This window comes from Haemaphysalis longicornis, unplaced genomic scaffold (assembly GCF_048455015.1).
Source record: "Haemaphysalis longicornis isolate Haplotype H1 unplaced genomic scaffold, Haemaphysalis longicornis Haplotype H1 scaffold_8, whole genome shotgun sequence".
Taxonomy (NCBI): domain Eukaryota; kingdom Metazoa; phylum Arthropoda; class Arachnida; order Ixodida; family Ixodidae; genus Haemaphysalis; species Haemaphysalis longicornis.
In genome coordinates this window covers 68,417,329-68,438,592 of record NW_027526445.1, presented here as the reverse complement: position 1 = coordinate 68,438,592, position 21,264 = coordinate 68,417,329, and the positions used below count along the sequence as shown (strand labels likewise).

At 52.0% G+C, this 21,264-nt stretch overlaps 4 pseudogenes; all 4 read right to left on the bottom strand.

Annotated features, from left to right (window-relative positions):
* Window positions 1-579: 579 nt before the first annotated feature.
* LOC144150342 (U2 spliceosomal RNA) lies at window positions 580-745 on the bottom strand (annotated as a pseudogene).
* An 8,126-nt stretch (window positions 746-8,871) lies between these two features.
* On the bottom strand, window positions 8,872-9,041 carry LOC144150337 (U2 spliceosomal RNA; annotated as a pseudogene).
* Window positions 9,042-13,516: 4,475 nt separating this feature from the next.
* Window positions 13,517-13,686, bottom strand: LOC144150328 (U2 spliceosomal RNA; annotated as a pseudogene).
* Window positions 13,687-18,338: 4,652 nt separating this feature from the next.
* On the bottom strand, window positions 18,339-18,508 carry LOC144150336 (U2 spliceosomal RNA; annotated as a pseudogene).
* Window positions 18,509-21,264: the final 2,756 nt, after the last annotated feature.

Genomic DNA, 21,264 nt, shown 5'->3' with positions numbered 1-21,264 from the left:
GTGCGTTGCGGCGCTTCGTGTACAGTGTAAAACTTAAAATGAAGGGCGGCGTAAACGAAGCGATTAACTCGGGCAGTTGTGCAAGCATTGGCGCTTTCTGCATGACCTGTAAACCCCGCGCGCGCGTTGGACCTTCGCCCCCCTCTTGTGTGCGTTTGTGTGTGTGTGTTTGTGTGAGAGAGAGAGACAACATCGTTTTCGCGTATAGGACTTAGCACAGCATTTTGTCAAGACACGACTGTGGCCGTCGTGATGTGTTTACTGAGGTTTCTTTTGGTAATTTGCGCGCTGCTAGGAGGCTCCAGAATACACGCACACACTTGTTTTGCACGCCACTGTACTGTTCTGTTTATTGGCTCGAAAAAAAGAGAATGGCACTTCAAAAACACCGCGGCACACGAAAGTAGCAGCAGAACATAACATTACAGTGCGGATAGGCTGCAGAAACCTACTGCCTATCAAGCAAGAAACTTGAACTCAGCGCTAGAAGAAGACATGAAATCCAATGCATAGCGTTCAATGCCTTTCCCTAAAGTGCTCGTTTTCTCATTTTGGGTTTGTTTACAGGCCCCCCGAAGGGGGTCTTGGGCCCAACCCGGCATCAGTGCAACGCTGGGACAACCCGCGGCGCCGGAGGAGCAAGCCCCTTCGCGGCGCCAAGTGGCAAAAATTAGTTTAATACCTTAAGTTCAAATAGGACTCGTATCAGATATTAGGCTGATAAGAACAGATACTGAAAAGATAAGTTTATTCCACACAGTATCTCTACAGAACCATCAACCCATTGACCGTCACTCCCAACAGTCCCGGAGAGCGCACCAAACAAGACATGTAAAACTCATTCTCACATGGCCTTCTGCCTGCAACAGGCTACCACCGCGACACAAGCTAGTGCCCTATACAGGCACACCATGAAGGAAAAGCACATAATCTCCATACAGCAATCAACACACCAGCTCCTGCTCCCACCAGTCTTGAGGAGTGCACCTGCCACCACATGTTATGACTCATTCACGCATGGCCGACTGCCAGCGTCAGCTACAAATTAAGCTCAAAAATGTGCTCAGTACGAGCACTCACCGAAAGAAACACGGGAACTGCATACAAAAAACACACAATGAACACCACGCCCAACCGTCTCAGGGAGCGTACGGGACACAACATGTTACCACACCTTCCTACATGGCCATCTGCCGCTATCATCTACCCCTGCGGCGCCAGATTGTGCCTAAAACTTTTAACACCACCAAAAAAAACTTTAGCACCAAAAAAACTTTGAACACCACCACCTCTGCACCAATTCGGCCACGAAGCCTCCACGGCACACGCCAAACTGCACCCACCCAAGGGCATGTGCCGTGGAACCCCAGCCTGCCGAAATACATTCGAGTTACCACGAAGCCACATACGTTGCCACAACTGTACTATGACTGGTGACCTAAGCAAACACATCAGGGAACTGTAAGTCAAGTTTTATACCTCCTTCCAGCACCCGGACGAAGGGGCACGACCATTGCTGAAGGAATTCTTCCTCGCCCAGCCGGAACAACTGCGCAACCAGGAAGGATTTGACCTCTTTCCTGAAGTCGGCAATAAGTGGCCACTGGAGCCTCAAGCGCCTATCTTGTGCCACCGCTTTGCACCTGCTGTGCCACAGGGCCTGTACGCCCAGGACGACGCACAACCTGGCGAAAGCGTCCCGGGGACACCGGCCCCCCGCACAGTACCGGCCCAGCCCTAGCCCCGGGGATGCTCTGTGAATCAGCCTCCAAAAACATTTTGCCACTACGCAGCTGGAGACCACATGCTCCGTGGTCTCAGGGCGGCCACAGTTAGGGCAGGCATCGTTCGCCGTGATGCCCCAGCGGCGGAGTCGGTCTTTGGTGGGCAGGACCCTCCAAGCCCGCTGCCACTGGATATCTTTTGCCCTTTCGGGGAGGTTGCCTGCCGTGAGGAGCCCCCACGGAAAATCCGGGGGGTCCACCCTTTGCCCTGCTCTCTTCAACACCAGTGTTTCTCCAAGTCGGGCCGGTTGGGTCTCCCGTACGTCCAAGGCCGGATCCAGAGCCAAAAGCTCTCTGTGAACCTCTATCACGGCCTTGTACACGGGAGGCTGGCTACCCGCACTGGGATACAGGTTGCCGCCTAAATGAGGGGCGAAAAGCCGCCTCGACGGGCCAAGGAAGAAGAGAGCCAGTGTTCTCGCTGGAGAGCTGGTATCATGTATTATGTTTACGAGCACCCTTAGGGCCAGAAGCCTGGCCGTGGCACTAATGCAGGGCAAACCGAAGCCCCCCAGACGCCTCCGCAGGCGCACCGCGTCCCGGGCCAACCGCTCTGTGTTGCCGCCCCAGAAGAACCTAAACACCAACCGGGTCAACTTGTTAACTATGAACTCTGGAAGGGGTGCGATTCTGCCTATATAGAACACCTTTGGTAGGAGGATACACTTAATCAAGTAAGCCTTCTCACTAAATGAAAAAGGAAAAGAATTGGCCCGCTCGACTTCTTTGTTTACCTCCTCTACAAGCTCCTCAAACTGGTCGGGTGAGGTACCCTCCCGATTGAACCAAACGCCAAGAATATTTGTGTAACCCGGCGGAAGCCGGCTGGGTGTGGTGTGTCTCTGCAGCCTATGGGTTGTAGTGTACTTTTGTCCATGTTTAACTTCGCTCCTGACATTTCAGAATAACGAGTAAAATCTTGGATTAAAGCATTATTACTGTCACCATCTCGAACAAAAACTGAATTGTCGTCTGCGTATGCAGACACCGAAACGGACCCTTGACCCGGAAGAGGAAGTCCTCGTATACTTGGATTTCCACAGATCTTCCTGATGAAGGGATCCAAACACAACACGAAAAGCATCGGGGACAATGGGCACCCCTGACGTACCCCACGTCCTATCGCCAAGTTGCCCTGTGATAACCCGTTAATGCACAGATCGCTGCTCAGACCGCCGTATATGGCTGAGAAGAGGTTAACAAACTGTGGTGGAAAATTGAAGGCAGCTAAGCTTGCGTAAAGGTAGTTATGAGAGACTCTATCAAAGGCTTGCTCTTGGTCTAATGAAAGACAAAAGCCAGAGTTTTGGGTGTAGTTGGTGTATACGATTAGGTCGCGTGTGAGGTTTAAGGCTGAAAAGATATTCCGGTACGGAACTGCGCATGTTTGTTCCGGAGATATTAGATCCGGCCAGATGGATCTCATGCGAGCAACCAGGAGGGAAGCGAAGATCTTATAATCAGCATTTAAAACCGTTATTGGACGATAGGATTTTGGGAGGAGCGGGTCCTTGCCGCTTTTATGTATAAGGACGAGTCGGCCCTGCTTAAAGGTGTCCGGGACTACATTCGTCTCAAGAATACTATTGAAGAGGGATACTATGGTACGGCTAACTCAGGCCAAAAAGTTGTGTAAAATTCTGTCGGCAGCCCGTCAGGGCCTTGAGCTGAACCAGTTTTCATTTCCTTTAGTACATTAAAGACTTCTGTCGTAGAAGTCGCCGCTAGTAAGCTTTCTCCTACGTCCTGTGGCACCTGAGGTAGGGCTCCACAGAAATCTTTGATGTGTTCTGTTGTACAGTTGGTGGACGGTTGTTGTGTGGGAGCTTCAAAAAGTTGAGAAAAAAACGACAAAAAAGTGGTTCGAATATCTGTAGGGTTTGAGGATATAGTGTTGGACGGTGTACGTACTGTGGTGATTGTTGAAGGCGTTTCTCGTGTTTTAAGAAACCGGTTAATCTCTAGACTACCATTACATGGTCCGTTCTTATTAAACGCTGCCGCCGATGGAGAGGAACGGCTTAATTGCAGCTGATACCTCTCTCTTAGTACACCGAGAACCTCGTTCATTGGAGCCGACAAGGGCTCTCCGCGTTTGATGATACGAATCCGACTGATCGTATCATTTAGGTTCAGTGGTGAATCTTGATTTTAACCATTTACTTTCCTCTTGTGCAATGAAGCGCCAAGAGGTTTTAAGAAAGTCCCATGAGAGGATACTTGGTGTACTTAAAGTTCCTGTAATTCTATTTTTTAAGTTTTGGAGTGTTTGACGATCGTGGAGAACTCGGGTGTCTAATCTCCAATGTCGTGCCCCATCAAAGCGGTTATCGTCAATCTTAAGATACAGAATAACCGGCGAGTCATCGGATACATAAGAGGCCTGGCTGGGAAAGGTTTCGATACGGACATCTACCACCGCAGGCACTAACTCCTGTGACACATAAAACCTGTCCAACCGGCTTTGCGAACAACCCCTCCTCCAAGTGGGGGAAAAGTTGTCACCATGCTTGAGGGTCCAAGCATCTTGTAGGTGGTAGTCGCTAATTAGTGTTTCCAGTTCTATGGCGTTCCAGTTTGGTCGACCCTGTCCAGGTCCTCTAACATCTCTTACACTATCCGTAACGCAGTTAAAGTCCCCACACAGGATTGTGGAGGCCGAATCCAGAAAATACACACCGACGGCACGAAAAAAGGCGTTTGTGAAAGATACACTCGCTGGAGCATAGATGTTAATTATCCTGAATCGGCTACCGCCCACAGAAAAGTTGTACAGCAACACTCTGCCATCCCCGTCAGTGGACGAGAAACCAGACCAGCAGAGGGAGGGATTAAGGATCAGGACACCCACGCCACAAGCCCGAGACGTGGCTAAGGAAAAATATGAGGGGATGCCAAAGGCATCCTGAAACCGTTTTACATCAAGTTGTGTAAAGAAATTAACCTCCTGTAAAAAGACTAAGTCGGCTGCCCTTGCTCTCGAGAAATGAACAAACTCCCTCTGTTTATCTAGGTTTCTGAATCCTTGAACGTTCAGTGTAAGAACGCTTAACATTAAATAAATCTTAAGAACTAGAAACATACCGTACTGCTAGTATTACGGAAGCAAAGGCTACACCACTACTCCTGATTGGAACTCTGTTCACATCACCGAAGCACACGGTACTGACAGTGTGGCTCTGATTATCAAACCAGGCCCCAGTGAAAACACGTCCTACAGTGACAAACTTAATGGCTAGACATGGAAAGAGCTCGTACACTAAACCTCGCGCTAACACTCTACAACGAGGAACACCATGATGGGGGCTTACATTGGACCCGGCGTGACATCCAGCGGTGAAGTCGGAAGTCTGGAGCACCGAGCCAGGGGAAGGAGCCCAACGTTCAGTGCACCACACACACACTACGTGTTCACCACCTGACACGGACTTAGTCCACCGGTCTCTCAACTTGTTGTTGTGAGAAAGGTCCAGTGTCCATTCACTTTTTCTTCCCCGTTGACCGATTCTTCTTCTTCTTGGGGACTGCCGCAGCACTAGTCGAAGAAGGTGTAATGCCGTTATCACTTGAGCGTGTCCTTTTCCCGTCTACCGTAGGTGCATCTGTTTCCTTGTCCGTCATCTCTTCGTCAGCTGGATCTTCTTCGCTGGAGCCCTCCCATCGCGGCCACGCTGGAGAGTTTGGTGATGACCCGTCTCCTGCTGCATCCACTTCCGCTTCCTTGAGGATTTCTGTAGAGTGCTCCAGGTTGCGCACTAGGGACTGAACGTCTGGGGACAGAGGTGCCTGCTGGGGACTTGGTGTAATTGACTTGATTTCGCCTTCTTCCTTCAAGGGGACTTTCTGGTTTTGTGTTCTTTGTGATGGTGTTGTTGCACGGGCTTCAGGGGGCAAGGCGTCTTCGGAGTCTTTTGGAGAATCATGAAGGGCTGGTGGGGTGCTGCCGGGTTGTTTACTGGTGCTCACTGGATTCGCTGATGACAAGGGGGGAAAGGAGTCTGTGTTGACGAGTGGGGATGCCTGGGCACTGGTTTGCGAACCACCCGCCACCGCGCTGTACAGGGGAGGTGTCGGGCAGCTCGTTGTGGCATGGGGTGCAGAACATCGACGGCAGGGAAGGTCACAGGGTTCTGTGGGGTGACCATAGATCCCGCACCGTTCGCAATAGGGGGCTGCGCACTCTGCTCCTGTGTCCTTCCTGTTTGCAGCGTCGGCACACTCGCTTGACCCCCGGGTAGTCGAAGACCGCCCGGTGGCCACCGACGCGGATGTAGTTTGGGACCGGGTTTTCTTCCTTCATTCGGATGGTCACGTAGCGGGTGCCCGTGCGCATAGACGGCTGTGATTTGAAGCTACCATGTCGGATTTCTGTGATGGTTCCGTGGTTGCGTAGAGCTTGAGTGAGGGCATCATCTGGAACACTGGAGGGTAAGAAGAGGCAGGTGACATTAGTAGCAAGGGGGCCGACCGGGACAAGGGGGACGACTTGGTCTCCAAGGTGAATTGACTTAAACTGTATAAGAGTGGTTGCAGCTGCTCTGGAGTTGACCGTAACTTGGTAATTGTTTGATCCCATATGTTGTACGCTGTAAATCTCGTTCAGGTTGACAATGCGGGCCATGCTGGTGATGATATCATCAGCCGTGGAACCCGCAGGTAACTTCAAGTCGAAGGCATGGCTCCGAGGTGGAGGCATGCTTGAAGAGGGGAGTGCCTGGCGTGCACCGACGTAAGGCGGGAGCACCGCCCAGGGCCTTCGTTGTTAGCCGGCGAAGATCTTGAAGTCCAGGCCCAGGAACTCGAACACCCAGGGGGCTTGGATCGCCAGGATGATGCCAGGGCAGGTGCCCCGACACCAGGACGCCGTGCAGACCACCAGGACGCGGCCCAGGTCCACAGACGTCACCAGGGGGTCCAAGCCGGGGTCCAAGGACTCCGGGTGCGGCAATACGTTAATCAATGGCAGGCGGGTTAATACACTAGCATGCACACGTGCAAAAACATGCGGTGATTGAACTCGTCAATCGCATGCCCGTGCAACGACAGCAGGTACCAGCAGGTCTAGGTGCAGGTCCAGGGCCAGGCCAGGGGGGTGCCGGGGATGACAGAGCCGCTCCGTCAGGGGTAGACAGAGCGACAACAGTCCAGGTACTGTACCCAAACTATCGCTGATCTTAGCCAAAAGGCCGAGAAGCGATAGCGTTATTAACTTTCTAATTAGTCTCCGACGCGCAACACAACACGAGCAAAACGGTGGCCACAAGGCGAGCCCAAACATTGGCAGCCGGCACTCGCCCCGCGGCGGCCTTCGCCACGCGTCGAGCTTCACCGCAGGGCACGCGGTCACTCGTTTGTATGTTCTCTGTACATTCAACGCGCAGGCGACCGCTAACGATTAGCAAAAAAGCTTGTCGCAAGCAGAAATGCGCTCGCTCAACGAGTACAGTTACGCACGATTGCGGAAAGACGCGGCGCGTCCCAAGATACGGGAGCGAGCCGCACCACGCATTTCTCGCGAGTAAACACACGGCAAAAGCAAAAAAAAAAGAAAAACACACCATACATAAATAATGATCACACACCACCATAGTACAAGGCAAACACTTACGCACATGCAAACGCAGAGATTGGGACGCGGGCAAACCACTAAGTGAAAACAGGCTCGCAGCGCGACAGCTGCTTATGTAGACGAGCGGCCTGCAGTGTCGCCGGGTGTTAGCACTCGCGTTGCAAGGAAACGACGATGGAAGATGTAGACGAGCGGCCTGCATTGTCGCCGGGTGTTAGCAGTCGCGTTGCAACGAAACGACGATGGCACACGCGGCTCGAACAACTCGCTCGCGGCGGAAGCAAAAGTGCACAGTCAGGGAGCGCGTTTCTTCTAGTTGCGTGGCGCGATTGGGGCAGCCGTTGCAGAGATCCGACGATATGTAACTCGTCCGCCAACACACTGCTGGGGAACGATTGGCGAGGGCGGGACGCCGAAGGACGACTGCAGAGCGGTGCGCTTCACCCTGTCGCCATCTGCCGGAGGCGCGGCACAACTCTTTTCGGTGCTTTGAAAATGCCTCGCGCGCCACTTGTACACATGACGGGTGCGCGCACCACTGCTTGTGCAGAGGAGAGCGACTTCAATGCCAAAATCAACGAAACAATTATGCAGTTAACTCCTCCAGCATTTGCGTTTCTTGCTTGGTCTGTGGAACGCGCGAGCGCTGGCGGGTACGTGTTTGCGTATCGAGAACATGAGACGCAGCGCACGTCCCCTGAGACGGTAGCACTGCAATGTCTTCTTGGCTCAGTGTTGTGTTTACTTTGCGCGCTGCTAGGAGGCTTCAGAGTACGCGCGCACGCTTTCCTCGGTGCCTAGCTGACCCTGATTGCAATGAAAAAAAAAACAAAAAAAAACACGAAAAACACTGAGAGACACGGCGGGACGTAGCATAGTTACATTACATTAGCGGGTGTAGCCAGCGGCAAGCAGATTTTCTTGATCACGGTAAAGTTGAGCTGAAAGCGCTTCGTTTACAGTGTAAAACTTAAAATGAAGGGCGGCGTAAACCAAGCGATTAACTCGGGCAGTTGTGCAAGCATTGGCGCTTTCTGCATGACCTGTAAACCCCGCGCGCGCGTTGGACCTCCCCCCCCTTGTGTGCGTTTGTGTGTGTGTGTGTTTGTGTGAGAGAGAGAGAGAGACATCGTTTTCGCGTATAGGACTTAGCACAGCATTTTGTCAAGACACGACTGCGGCCGTCGTGTAGTGTTTACTGAGGTTTCTTTTGGTACTTTGCGCGCTGCTAGGAGGCTCCAGAATACACGCACACACTTGTTTTGGACGCCACTGTACTGTTCTGTTTATTGGCTCGAAAAAAAAAGAGAATGGCACTTCCAAAACACCGCGGCACACGAAAGTAGCAGCAGAACATAACATTACAGTGCGGATAGGCTGCAGAAACCTACTGCCTATCATGCAAGAAACTTGAACTCAGCGCTTGAAGAAGACATGAAATCCAATGCATAGCGTTCAATGCATTTCCCTAAAGTGCTCGTTTTCTCATTTTGGGTTTGTTTACAGGCCCCCCGAAGGGGGTCTCGGGCCGAACCCGGCATCAGTTCAACGCTGGGACAACCCGCGGCGCCGGAGGAGCAAGCCCCTTCACGACGCCAAGTGGCAAAAATTAGTATAATATCTTGAGTCCAAATAGGACTCGTATCAGATATTAAGCTGATAAGAACAGATACTGAAAGGACAACTTTATTTACTACGTGAACACTTTACATATATGGGCTTCAAGCCACCCTTGACTCAAGGGAATGTCCCAAAGAAAACACTTATGTATCATGAACTAACACCACCGCGTGTCTGATTCAATCCTCGGCAAAACACAGATAAGAGAACAAATCACGGGGGTTTCAACAAGGGTTTCTTCACGGGGCTGTGCCACTTACACTGACACGACAACTGCTTTGCCTGGACTGTAATCAATCACTTACAGCAATAAGATACCATCCTACTCAATACTACAAACACACTCAATGTGGCAAGTCACATACATATAATGCCACTACCGGTAGCTCCGGGGGCACGACCAACGCAGAACTACACGAGGTTGTCAGGAATATGAAGACGGGTTCGGCACCGGGGCCGGATGAGCTACCGACAGAGGTTTTTAAAAAGTGTTGGATAGAGATAGGCGACACACTGGTCCAGGTAATCAATAACATCTTAGTGACTAAGAAGGTACCGGCATCATTCAAGCAAGGGCGTTCCCCCATCGTCATCTTACAAGAGATCAATTGTGTCCAGCACATGGGAGGCAAGAATTACCAAGTAACAGTGAATTCACGACAAGCCGTTACAACGCTCATGCAGTTAAGAACATCCGACTAGGAAACCAAGTCGTGCCCCTGATCCCCGTTGGCCCACCAAAAACCAGTGTATCCTGCTTGTTCCTGCCTTCAAGCGTAACAGACGAGACCCTCATTCGAGCTCTCCTGCCCCACGGAAGCGTCACCGAAATTCGTCACGGCACCTTCAAAGGCCAGCCGACCGTCCTTACTGGTGTACGCAACATAACCATTAGGATGAAAGACGAGAACCCAGTGCCCAACTACCTTCGTGTCGGAGGCCACCGTGTGGTCTTCGACTACCCGGGTATTAAGCGAGTGTGCCGCCGGTGCAGGGAGGAGAGGCACATTAGCGCGGACTGTACTGCAGTCCTGTGCGAGAGATGCGGTATATATGGACATCAAACGCCCTGCGAACTGCCTTTCCGGCGCTGTGGGCAGGCGCATGCCACTACGAGCTGCGACACACCACGGCTCTACAGCTCGGTAGCACGCGGATCACAGGCTACGCACGCTTCGTCCGAGACGGCAGACATCAGTCACAACGAGTTTCCCCCCCTACACGAAGACCAACTGACGAAGACGGGACCGAGTGATGCTAAAGGTGACTCTCCCAGCGCGCCCTCGCAGCAGCCCACGGCCAACAACGACAGCATCTCAGTCCCAGCTGTAGGTGCTGCCAACAGTCAAAACAAGCCCCTCGAGGCATCACCTCAGCCCGAAAAAGAAAAAGACAAACAGTCAGATACCACGGAACCCAAGGAAGTAACCAACCCAAGAGCAGACGGAAAGGCTCCCAACTCACCCGAGTGGCCTCACTGGGAGGGAGTCGATAAAGAACTCCACCTTAGTGAAGACTCAGATATGGAAGCAACGGCAACCTGCGAAACAAAGCGAACACGGTCAAGCGACGACACGTTGGCAGAAGCAACAAAGAAGAAGAAAAAGGCACAGAGGTCCCCGAGGAAGAGCTCGCCTCATCATGGAGTTAAAGTGTAGGCAAACTGAACAAGCGGTGTGTGGTGTGTGCAGTGCCGACTGTTTGGGTGCGGGAGTATTGTGCGCGTGTGCGTGGAGTGCTGTGGCTTCACCAAGGAGGCCCACCACATGTACGGACCAAAGTCAGAACTTCAGCCGCCAGCAAAGAGAGCCTGAACTGGTGCGGTGTTACGGGAACCTGACAAACTCAACCGTGATAGTGCCCTCGGACTCACTACCTCCCGCACCGCTGCGAACTAAAGACCTAAGCCGGAAGCGACAGCACGTGAGCCAGCGCCTTCCCCTGTTATTTTACGTAACAAAGTGTATCTTAGAACAAAGCCTACTTGAGCAGATCATATGGGGTGCCCCCCCGGATGAGACTCTTTTTTGTGCATTGTCGATTGTCAGAGTACCCGTGAGTGGTGTTGTATCCGAGTTTCACTGGGATTGTTGGGGATTGAACCGAGTGTCATGTACACATGCTAGCTGGGTATGTCTGTTGGTGCCCCTTACACTGACACGACAACTTCTTTGCCTGGACTGTAATCAATCACTTACAGCAATAAGATACCATCCTACTCAATACTCCACCTTAGTGAAGACTCAGATATGGAAGCAACGGCAACCAGCGAAACAAAGCGAACACGGTCAAGCGACGACACGTTGGCAGAAGCAACAAAGAAGAAGAAAAAGGCACAGAGGTCCCCGAGGAAGAGCTCGCCTCATCATGGAGTTAAAGCGTAGGCAAACTGAACAAGCGGTGTGTGGTGTGTGCAGTGCCGACTGTTTGGGTGCGGGAGTATTGTGCGCGTGTGCGTGGAGGTTGCATTTTTCACTAAACGAAAAAGTGTATCTTATCAAGTGTATACTAGTTCCAAAGTTCTTGTACGCTGCCCGGATGATGCCTCCGCAGGGCCAGACGACACAGAGACTCACAAGGGCAGTCTTTGGGTTTTTCTGGGAGGATGGTACGGAAAGACTAGCTAGGGATGCAGTTAGATTTCCGAGCCGTCTGGGGGGCATAGATATCCCGTGTTTAGAGACAATGGGGAAGCTCCTGGCGTTGAGAACACTGTTAAGCATCTTGGAAGACGTGGATGCCCCTGAGCGGGTGTTAGCGTTGTACTTCCTCGGCCCGTCGAGGCGGCTGCTGGCCCCGCACTACACATTTGATATTAGCCAAAAGGCCGAGAAGCGATAGCGTTATTAACTTTCTAATTAGTCTCCGACGCGCAACACAACACGAGCAAAACGGTGGCCACAAGGCGAGCCCAAACATTGGCAGCCGGCACTCGCCCCGCGGCGGCCTTCGCCACGTGTCGAGCTTCACCGCAGGGCACGCGGTCACTCGTTTGTATGTTCTCTGTACATTCAACGCGCAGGCGACCGCTAACGATTAGCAAAAAAGCTTGTCGCAAGCAGAAATGCGCTCGCTCAACGAGTACAGTTACGCACGATTGCGGAAAGACGCGGCGCGTCCCAAGATACGGCAGCGAGCCGCACCACGCATTTCTCGCTAGTAAACACACGGCAAAAGCAAAAAAAGAAACAGAAAAACACACCATACATAAATAATGATCACACACCACCATAGTACGAAGCAAACACTTACGCACATGCAAACGCAGAGATTGGGACGCGGGCAAACCACTAAGTGAAAACAGGCTCGCAGCGCGACAGCTGCTTATGTAGACGAGCGGCCTGCAGTGTCGCCGTGTGTTAGCACTCGCGTTGCAAGGAAACGACGATGGAAGATGTAGACGAGTGGCCTGCATTGTCGCCGGGTGTTAGCAGTCGCGTTGCAACGAAACGACGATGGCAGACGCGGCTCGAACAACTCGGTCGCGGCGGAAGCAAAAGTGCAGAGATCCGACTTACAGAGATCCGACTTACCACTTGTACACATGACGGGTGCGCGCACCACTGCTTGTGCAGAGGAGAGCGACTTCAATGCCAAAATCAACGAAACAATTATGCAGTTAACTCCTCCAGCATTTGCGTTTCTTGCTTGGTCTGTGGAACGCGCGAGCGCTGGCGGGTACGTGTTTGCGTATCGAGAACATGAGACGCAGCGCACGTCCCCTGAGACGGTAGCACTGCAATGTCTTCTTGGCTCAGTGTTGTGTTTACTTTGCGCGCTGCTAGGAGGCTTCAGAGTACGCGCGCACGCTTTCCTCGGTGCCTAGCTGACCCTGATTGCAATGAAAAAAAAAAACAAAAAAAACACGAAAAACACTGAGAGACACGGCGGGACGTAGCATAGTTACATTACATTAGCGGGTGTAGCCAGCGGCAAGCAGATTTTCTTGATCACGGTAAAGTTGAGCTGAAAGCGCTTCGTTTACAGTGTAAAACTTAAAATGAAGGGCGGCGTAAACCAAGCGATTAACTCGGGCAGTTGTGCAAGCATTGGCGCTTTCTGCATGACCTGTAAACCCCGCGCGCGCGTTGGACCTCCCCCCCCTTGTGTGCGTTTGTGTGTGTGTGTGTTTGTGTGAGAGAGAGAGAGAGACATCGTTTTCGCGTATAGGACTTAGCACAGCATTTTGTCAAGACACGACTGCGGCCGTCGTGTAGTGTTTACTGAGGTTTCTTTTGGTACTTTGCGCGCTGCTAGGAGGCTCCAGAATACACGCACACACTTGTTTTGGACGCCACTGTACTGTTCTGTTTATTGGCTCGAAAAAAAAAGAGAATGGCACTTCAAAAACACCGCGGCACACGAAAGTAGCAGCAGAACATAACATTACAGTGCGGATAGGCTGCAGAAACCTACTGCCTATCATGCAAGAAACTTGAACTCAGCGCTTGAAGAAGACATGAAATCCAATGCATAGCGTTCAATGCATTTCCCTAAAGTGCTCGTTTTCTCATTTTGGGTTTGTTTACAGGCCCCCCGAAGGGGGTCTCGGGCCGAACCCGGCATCAGTGCAACGCTGGGACAACCCGCGGCGCCGGAGGAGCAAGCCCCTTCACGACGCCAAGTGGCAAAAATTAGTATAATATCTTGAGTCCAAATAGGACTCGTATCAGATATTAAGCTGATAAGAACAGATACTGAAAGGACAACTTTATTTACTACGTGAACACTTTACATATATGGGCTTCAAGCCACCCTTGACTCAAGGGAATGTCCCAAAGAAAACACTTATGTATCATGAACTAACACCACCGCGTGTCTGATTCAATCCTCGGCAAAACACAGATAAGAGAACAAATCACGGGGGTTTCAACAAGGGTTTCTTCACGGGGCTGTGCCACTTACACTGACACGACAACTGCTTTGCCTGGACTGTAATCAATCACTTACAGCAATAAGATACCATCCTACTCAATACTACAAACACACTCAATGTGGCAAGTCACATACATATAATGCCACTACCGGTAGCTCCGGGGGCACGACCAACGCAGAACTACACGAGGTTGTCAGGAATATGAAGACGGGTTCGGCACCGGGGCCGGATGAGCTACCGACAGAGGTTTTTAAAAAGTGTTGGATAGAGATAGGCGACACACTGGTCCAGGTAATCAATAACATCTTAGTGACTAAGAAGGTACCGGCATCATTCAAGCAAGGGCGTTCCCCCATCGTCACCTTACAAGAGATCTATTGTGTCCAGCACATGGGAGGCAAGAATTACCAAGTAACAGTGAATTCACGACAAGCCGTTACAACGCTCATGCAGTTAAGAACATCCGACTAGGAAACCAAGTCGTGCCCCTGATCCCCGTTGGCCCACCAAAAACCAGTGTATCCTGCTTGTTCCTGCCTTCAAGCGTAACAGACGAGACCCTCATTCGAGCTCTCCTGCCCCACGGAAGCGTCACCGAAATTCGTCACGGCACCTTCAAAGGCCAGCCGACCGTCCTTACTGGTGTACGCAACATAACCATTAGGATGAAAGACGAGAACCCAGTGCCCAACTACCTTCGTGTCGGAGGCCACCGTGTGGTCTTCGACTACCCGGGTATTAAGCGAGTGTGCCGCCGGTGCAGGGAGGAGAGGCACATTAGCGCGGACTGTACTGCAGTCCTGTGCGAGAGATGCGGTATATATGGACATCAAACGCCCTGCGAACTGCCTTTCCGGCGCTGTGGGCAGGCGCATGCCACTACGAGCTGCGACACACCACGGCTCTACAGCTCGGTAGCAGGCGGATCACAGGCTACGCACGCTTCGTCCGAGACGGCAGACATCAGTCACAACGAGTTTCCCCCCCTACACGAAGACCAACTGACGAAGACGGGACCGAGTGATGCTAAAGGTGACTCTCCCAGCGCGCCCTCGCAGCAGCCCACGGCCAACAACGACAGCATCTCAGTCCCAGCTGTAGGTGCTGCCAACAGTCAAAACAAGCCCCTCGAGGCATCACCTCAGCCCGAAAAAGAAAAAGACAAACAGTCAGATACCACGGAACCCAAGGAAGTAACCAACCCAAGAGCAGACGGAAAGGCTCCCAACTCACCCGAGTGGCCTCACTGGGAGGGAGTCGATAAAGAACTCCACCTTAGTGAAGACTCAGATATGGAATCAACGGCAACCTGCGAAACAAAGCGAACACGGTCAAGCGACGACACGTTGGCAGAAGCAACAAAGAAGAAGAAAAAGGCACAGAGGTCCCCGAGGAAGAGCTCGCCTCATCATGGAGTTAAAGTGTAGGCAAACTGAACAAGCGGTGTGTGGTGTGTGCAGTGCCGACTGTTTGGGTGCGGGAGTATTGTGCGCGTGTGCGTGGAGTGCTGTGGCTTCACCAAGGAGGCCCACCACATGTACGGACCAAAGTCAGAACTTCAGCCGCCAGCAAAGAGAGCCTGAACTGGTGCGGTGTTACGGGAACCTGACAAACTCAACCGTGATAGTGCCCTCGGACTCACTACCTCCCGCACCGCTGCGAACTAAAGACCTAAGCCGGAAGCGACAGCACGTGAGCCAGCGCCTTCCCCTGTTATTTTACGTAACAAAGTGTATCTTAGAACAAAGCCTACTTGAGCAGATCATATGGGGTGCCCCCCCGGATGAGACTCTTTTTTGTGCATTGTCGATTGTCAGAGTACCCGTGAGTGGTGTTGTATCCGAGTTTCACTGGGATTGTTGGGGATTGAACCGAGTGTCATGTACACATGCTAGCTGGGTATGTCTGTTGGTGCCCCTTACACTGACACGACAACTTCTTTGCCTGGACTGTAATCAATCACTTACAGCAATAAGATACCATCCTACTCAATACTCCACCTTAGTGAAGACTCAGATATGGAAGCAACGGCAACCAGCGAAACAAAGCGAACACGGTCAAGCGACGACACGTTGGCAGAAGCAACAAAGAAGAAGAAAAAGGCACAGAGGTCCCCGAGGAAGAGCTCGCCACATCATGGAGTTAAAGCGTAGGCAAACTGAACAAGCGGTGGGTGGTGTGTGCAGTGCCGACTGTTTGGGTGCGGGAGTATTGTGCGCGTGTGCGTGGAGGTTGCATTTTTCACTAAACGAAAAAGTGTATCTTATCAAGTGTATACTAGTTCCAAAGTTCTTGTACGCTGCCCGGATGATGCCTCCGCAGGGCCAGACGACACAGAGACTCACAAGGGCAGTCTTTGGGTTTTTCTGGGAGGATGGTACGGAAAGACTAGCTAGGGATGCAGTTAGATTTCCGAGCCGTCTGGGGGGCATAGATATCCCGTGTTTAGAGACAATGGGGAAGCTCCTGGCGTTGAGAACACTGTTAAGCATCATGGAAGACGTGGATGCCCCTGAGCGGGTGTTAGCGTTGTACTTCCTCGGCCCGTCGAGGCGGCTGCTGGCCCCGCACTACACATTTGATATTAGCCAAAAGGCCGAGAAGCGATAGCGTTATTAACTTTCTAATTAGTCTCCGACGCGCAACACAACACGAGCAAAACGGTGGCCACAAGGCGAGCCCAAACATTGGCAGCCGGCACTCGCCCCGCGGCGGCCTTCGCCACGTGTCGAGCTTCACCGCAGGGCACGCGGTCACTCGTTTGTATGTTCTCTGTACATTCAACGCGCAGGCGACCGCTAACGATTAGCAAAAAAGCTTGTCGCAAGCAGAAATGCGCTCGCTCAACGAGTACCGTTACGCACGATTGCGGAAAGACGCGGCGCGTCCCAAGATACGGCAGCGAGCCGCACCACGCATTTCTCGCTAGTAAACACACGGCAAAAGCAAAAAAAGAAACAGAAAAACACACCATACATAAATAATGATCACACACCACCATAGTACAAAGCAAACACTTACGCACATGCAAACGCAGAGATTGGGACGCGGGCAAACCACTAAGTGAAAACAGGCTCGCAGCGCGACAGCTGCTTATGTAGACGAGCGGCCTGCAGTGTCGCCGGGTGTTAGCACTCGCGTTGCAAGGAAACGACGATGGAAGATGTAGACGAGTGGCCTGCATTGTCGCCGGGTGTTAGCAGTCGCGTTGCAACGAAACTACGATGGCAGACGCGGCTCGAACAACTCGGTCGCGGCGGAAGCAAAAGTGCACAGTCAGGGAGCGCGTTTCTTCTAGTTGCATGGCGCGATTGGGGCAGCCGTTGCAGAGATCCGACTTACGCGTCCGCCAACACACTGCGGGGGAACGATTGGCGAGGGCTGGACGCCGAAGGACGGCTGCAGAGCGGTGCGCTTCACCCTGTCGCCATCTGCCGGAGGCGCGGCACAACTCTTTTCGGCGCTTTGAAAATGCCTCGCGCGCCACTTGTACACATGACGGGTGCGCGCACCACTGCTTGTGCAGAGGAGAGCGACTTCAATGCCAAAATCAACGAAACAATTCTGCAGTTAACTCCTCCATCATTTGCGTTTCTTGCTTGGTCTGTGGAACGCGCGAGCGCTGGCGGGTACGTGTTTGCGTATCGAGAACATGAGACGCAGCGCACGTCCCCTGAGACTGTAGCACTGCAATGTCTTCTTGGCTCAGTTTTGTGTTTACTTTGCGCGCTGCTAGGAGGCTTCAGAGTACGCGCGCACGCTTTCCTCGGTGCCTAGCTGACCCTGATTGCAATGAAAAAAAAACAAAAAAAACACGAAAACACTGCAGAGACACGGCGGGACGTAGCATAGTTACATTACATTAGCGGGTGTAGCCAGCGGCAAGCAGATTTTCTTGATCACGGTAAAGTTGAGCTGAAAGCGCTTCGTTTACAGTGTAAACCTTAAAATGAAGGGCGGCGTAAACGAAGCGATTAACTCGGGCAGTTGTGCAAGCATTGGCGCTTTCTGCATGATCTGTAAACCCCGCGCGCGCGTTGGACCTCCCCCCCCCTTGTGTGCGTTTGTGTGTGTGTGTGTTTGTGTGAGAGAGAGAGAGACATCGTCTTCGCGTATAGGACTTAGCACAGCATTTTATCAAGACACGACTGCGGCCGTCGTGTAGTGTTTACTGAGGTTTCTTTTGGTACTTTGCGCGCTGCTAGGAGGCTCCAGAATACACGCACACACTTGTTTTGGACGCCACTGTACTGTTCTGTTTATTGGCTCGAAAAAAAGAGAATGGCACTTCAAAAACACCGCGGCACACGAAAGTAGCAGCAGAACATAACATTACAGTGCGGATAGGCTGCAGAAACCTACTGCCTATCATGCAAGAAACTTGAACTCAGCGCTTGAAGAAGACATGAAATCCAATGCATAGCGTTCAATGCATTTCCCTAAAGTGCTCGTTTTCTCATTTTGGGTTTGTTTACAGGCCCCCCGAAGGGGGTCTCGGGCCGAACCCGGCATCAGTGCAACGCTGGGACAACCCGCGGCGCCGGAGGAGCAAGCCCCTTCACGACGCCAAGTGGCAAAAATTAGTTTAATATCTTTAGTCCAAATAGGACTCGTATCAGATATTAAGCTGATAAGAACAGATACTGAAAGGACAACTTTATTTACTACGTGAACACTTTACATATATGGGCTTCAAGCCACCCTTGACTCAAGGGAATGTCCCAAAGAAAACACTTATGTATCATGAACTAACACCACCGCGTGTCTGATTCAATCCTCGGCAAAACACAGATAAGAGAACAAATCACGGGGGTTTCAACAAGGGTTTCTTCACGGGGCTGTGCCACTTACACTGACACGACAACTGCTTTGCCTGGACTGTAATCAATCACTTACAGCAATAAGATACCATCCTACTCAATACTACAAACACACTCAATGTGGCAAGTCACATACTTATAATGCCACTACCGGTAGCTCCGGGGGCACGACCAACGCAGAACTACACGAGGTTGTCAGGAATATGAAGACGGGTTCGGCACCGGGGCCGGATGGGCTACCGACAGAGGTTTTTAAAAAGTGTTGGATAGAGATAGGCGACACACTGGTCCAGGTAATCAATAACATCTTAGTGACTAAGAAGGTACCGGCATCATTCAAGCAAGGACGTTCCCCCATCGTCACCTTACAAGAGATCTATTGTGTCCAGCACATGGGAGGCAAGAATTACCAAGTAACAGTGAATTCACGACAAGCCGTTACAACGCTCATGCAGTTAAGAACATCCGACTAGGAAACCAAGTCGTGCCCCTGATCCCCGTTGGCCCACCAAAAACCAGTGTATCCTGCTTGTTCCTGCCTTCAAGCGTAACAGACGAGACCCTCATTCGAGCTCTCCTGCCCCACGGAAGCGTCACCGAAATTCGTCACGGCACCTTCAAAGGCCAGCCGACCGTCCTTACTGGTGTACGCAACATAACCATTAGGATGAAAGACGAGAACCCAGTGCCCAACTACCTTCGTGTCGGAGGCCACCGTGTGGTCTTCGACTACCCGGGTATTAAGCGAGTGTGCCGCCGGTGCAGGGAGGAGAGGCACATTAGCGCGGACTGTACTGCAGTCCTGTGCGAGAGATGCGGTATATATGGAAATCAAACGCCCTGCGAACTGCCTTTCCGGCGCTGTGGGCAGGCGCATGCCACTACGAGCTGCGACACACCACGGCTCTACAGCTCGGTAGCAGGCGGATCACAGGCTACGCACGCTTCGTCCGAGACGGCAGACATCAGTCACAACGAGTTTCCCCCCCTACACGAAGACCAACTGACGAAGACGGGACCGAGTGATGCTAAAGGTGACTCTCCCAGCGCGCCCTCGCAGCAGCCCACGGCCAACAACGACAGCATCTCAGTCCCAGCTGTAGGTGCTGCCAACAGTCAAAACAAGCCCCTCGAGGCATCACCTCAGCCCGAAAAAGAAAAAGACAAACAGTCAGATACCACGGAACCCAAGGAAGTAACCAACCCAAGAGCAGACGGAAAGGCTCCCAACTCACCCGAGTGGCCTCACTGGGAGGGAGTCGATAAAGAACTCCACCTTAGTGAAGACTCAGATATGGAAGCAACGGCAACCTGCGAAACAAAGCGAACACGGTCAAGCGACGACACGTTGGCAGAAGCAACAAAGAAGAAGAAAAAGGCACAGAGGTCCCCGAGGAAGAGCTCGCCTCATCATGGAGTTAAAGTGTAGGCAAACTGAACAAGCGGTGTGTGGTGTGTGCAGTGCCGACTGTTTGGGTGCGGGAGTATTGTGCGCGTGTGCGTGGAGTGCTGTGGCTTCACCAAGGAGGCCCACCACATGTACGGACCAAAGTCAGAACTTCAGCCGCCAGCAAAGAGAGCCTGAACTGGTGCGGTGTTACGGGAACCTGACAAACTCAACCGTGATAGTGCCCTCGGACTCACTACCTCCCGCACCGCTGCGAACTAAAGACCCCAGCCGGAAGCGACAGCACGTGAGCCAGCGCCTTCCCCTGTTATTTTACGTAACAAAGTGTATCTTAGAACAGAGCCTACTTGAGCAGATCATATGGGGTGCCCCCCCGGATGAGACTCCTTTTTGTGCATTGTCGATTGTCAGAGTACCCGTGAGTGGTGTTGTATCCGAGTTTCACTGGGATTGTTGGGGATTGAACCGAGTGTCATGTACACATGCTAGCTGGGTATGTATGTTGGTGCCCCTTACACTGACACGACAACTTCTTTGCCTGGACTGTAATCAATCACTTACAGCAATAAGATACCATCCTACTCAATACTCCACCTTAGTGAAGACTCAGATATGGAAGCAACGGCAACCAGCGAAACAAAGCGAACACGGTCAAGCGACGACACGTTGGCAGAAGCAACAAAGAAGAAGAAAAAGGCACAGAGGTCCCCGAGGAAGAGCTCGCCTCATCATGGAGTTAAAGCGTAGGCAAACTGAACAAGCGGTGTGTGGTGTGTGCAGTGCCGACTGTTTGGGTGCGGGAGTATTGTGCGCGTGTGCGTGGAGGTTGCATTTTTCACTAAACGAAAAAGTGTATCTTATCAAGTGTATACTAGTTCCAAAGTTCTTGTACGCTGCCCCGATGATGCCTCCACAGGGCCAGACGACACAGAGATTCACAAGGGCAGTCTTTGGGTTTTTCTGGGAGGATGGTACGGAAAGACTAGCTAGGGATGCAGTTAGATTTCCGAGCCGTCTGGGGGGCATAGATATCCCGTGTTTAGAGACAATGGGGAAGCTCCTGGCGTTGAGAACACTGTTAAGCATCATGGAAGACGTGGATGCCCCTGAGCGGGTGTTAGCGTTGTACTTCCTCGGCCCGTCGAGGCGGCTGCTGGCCCCGCACTACACATTTGATATTAGCCAAA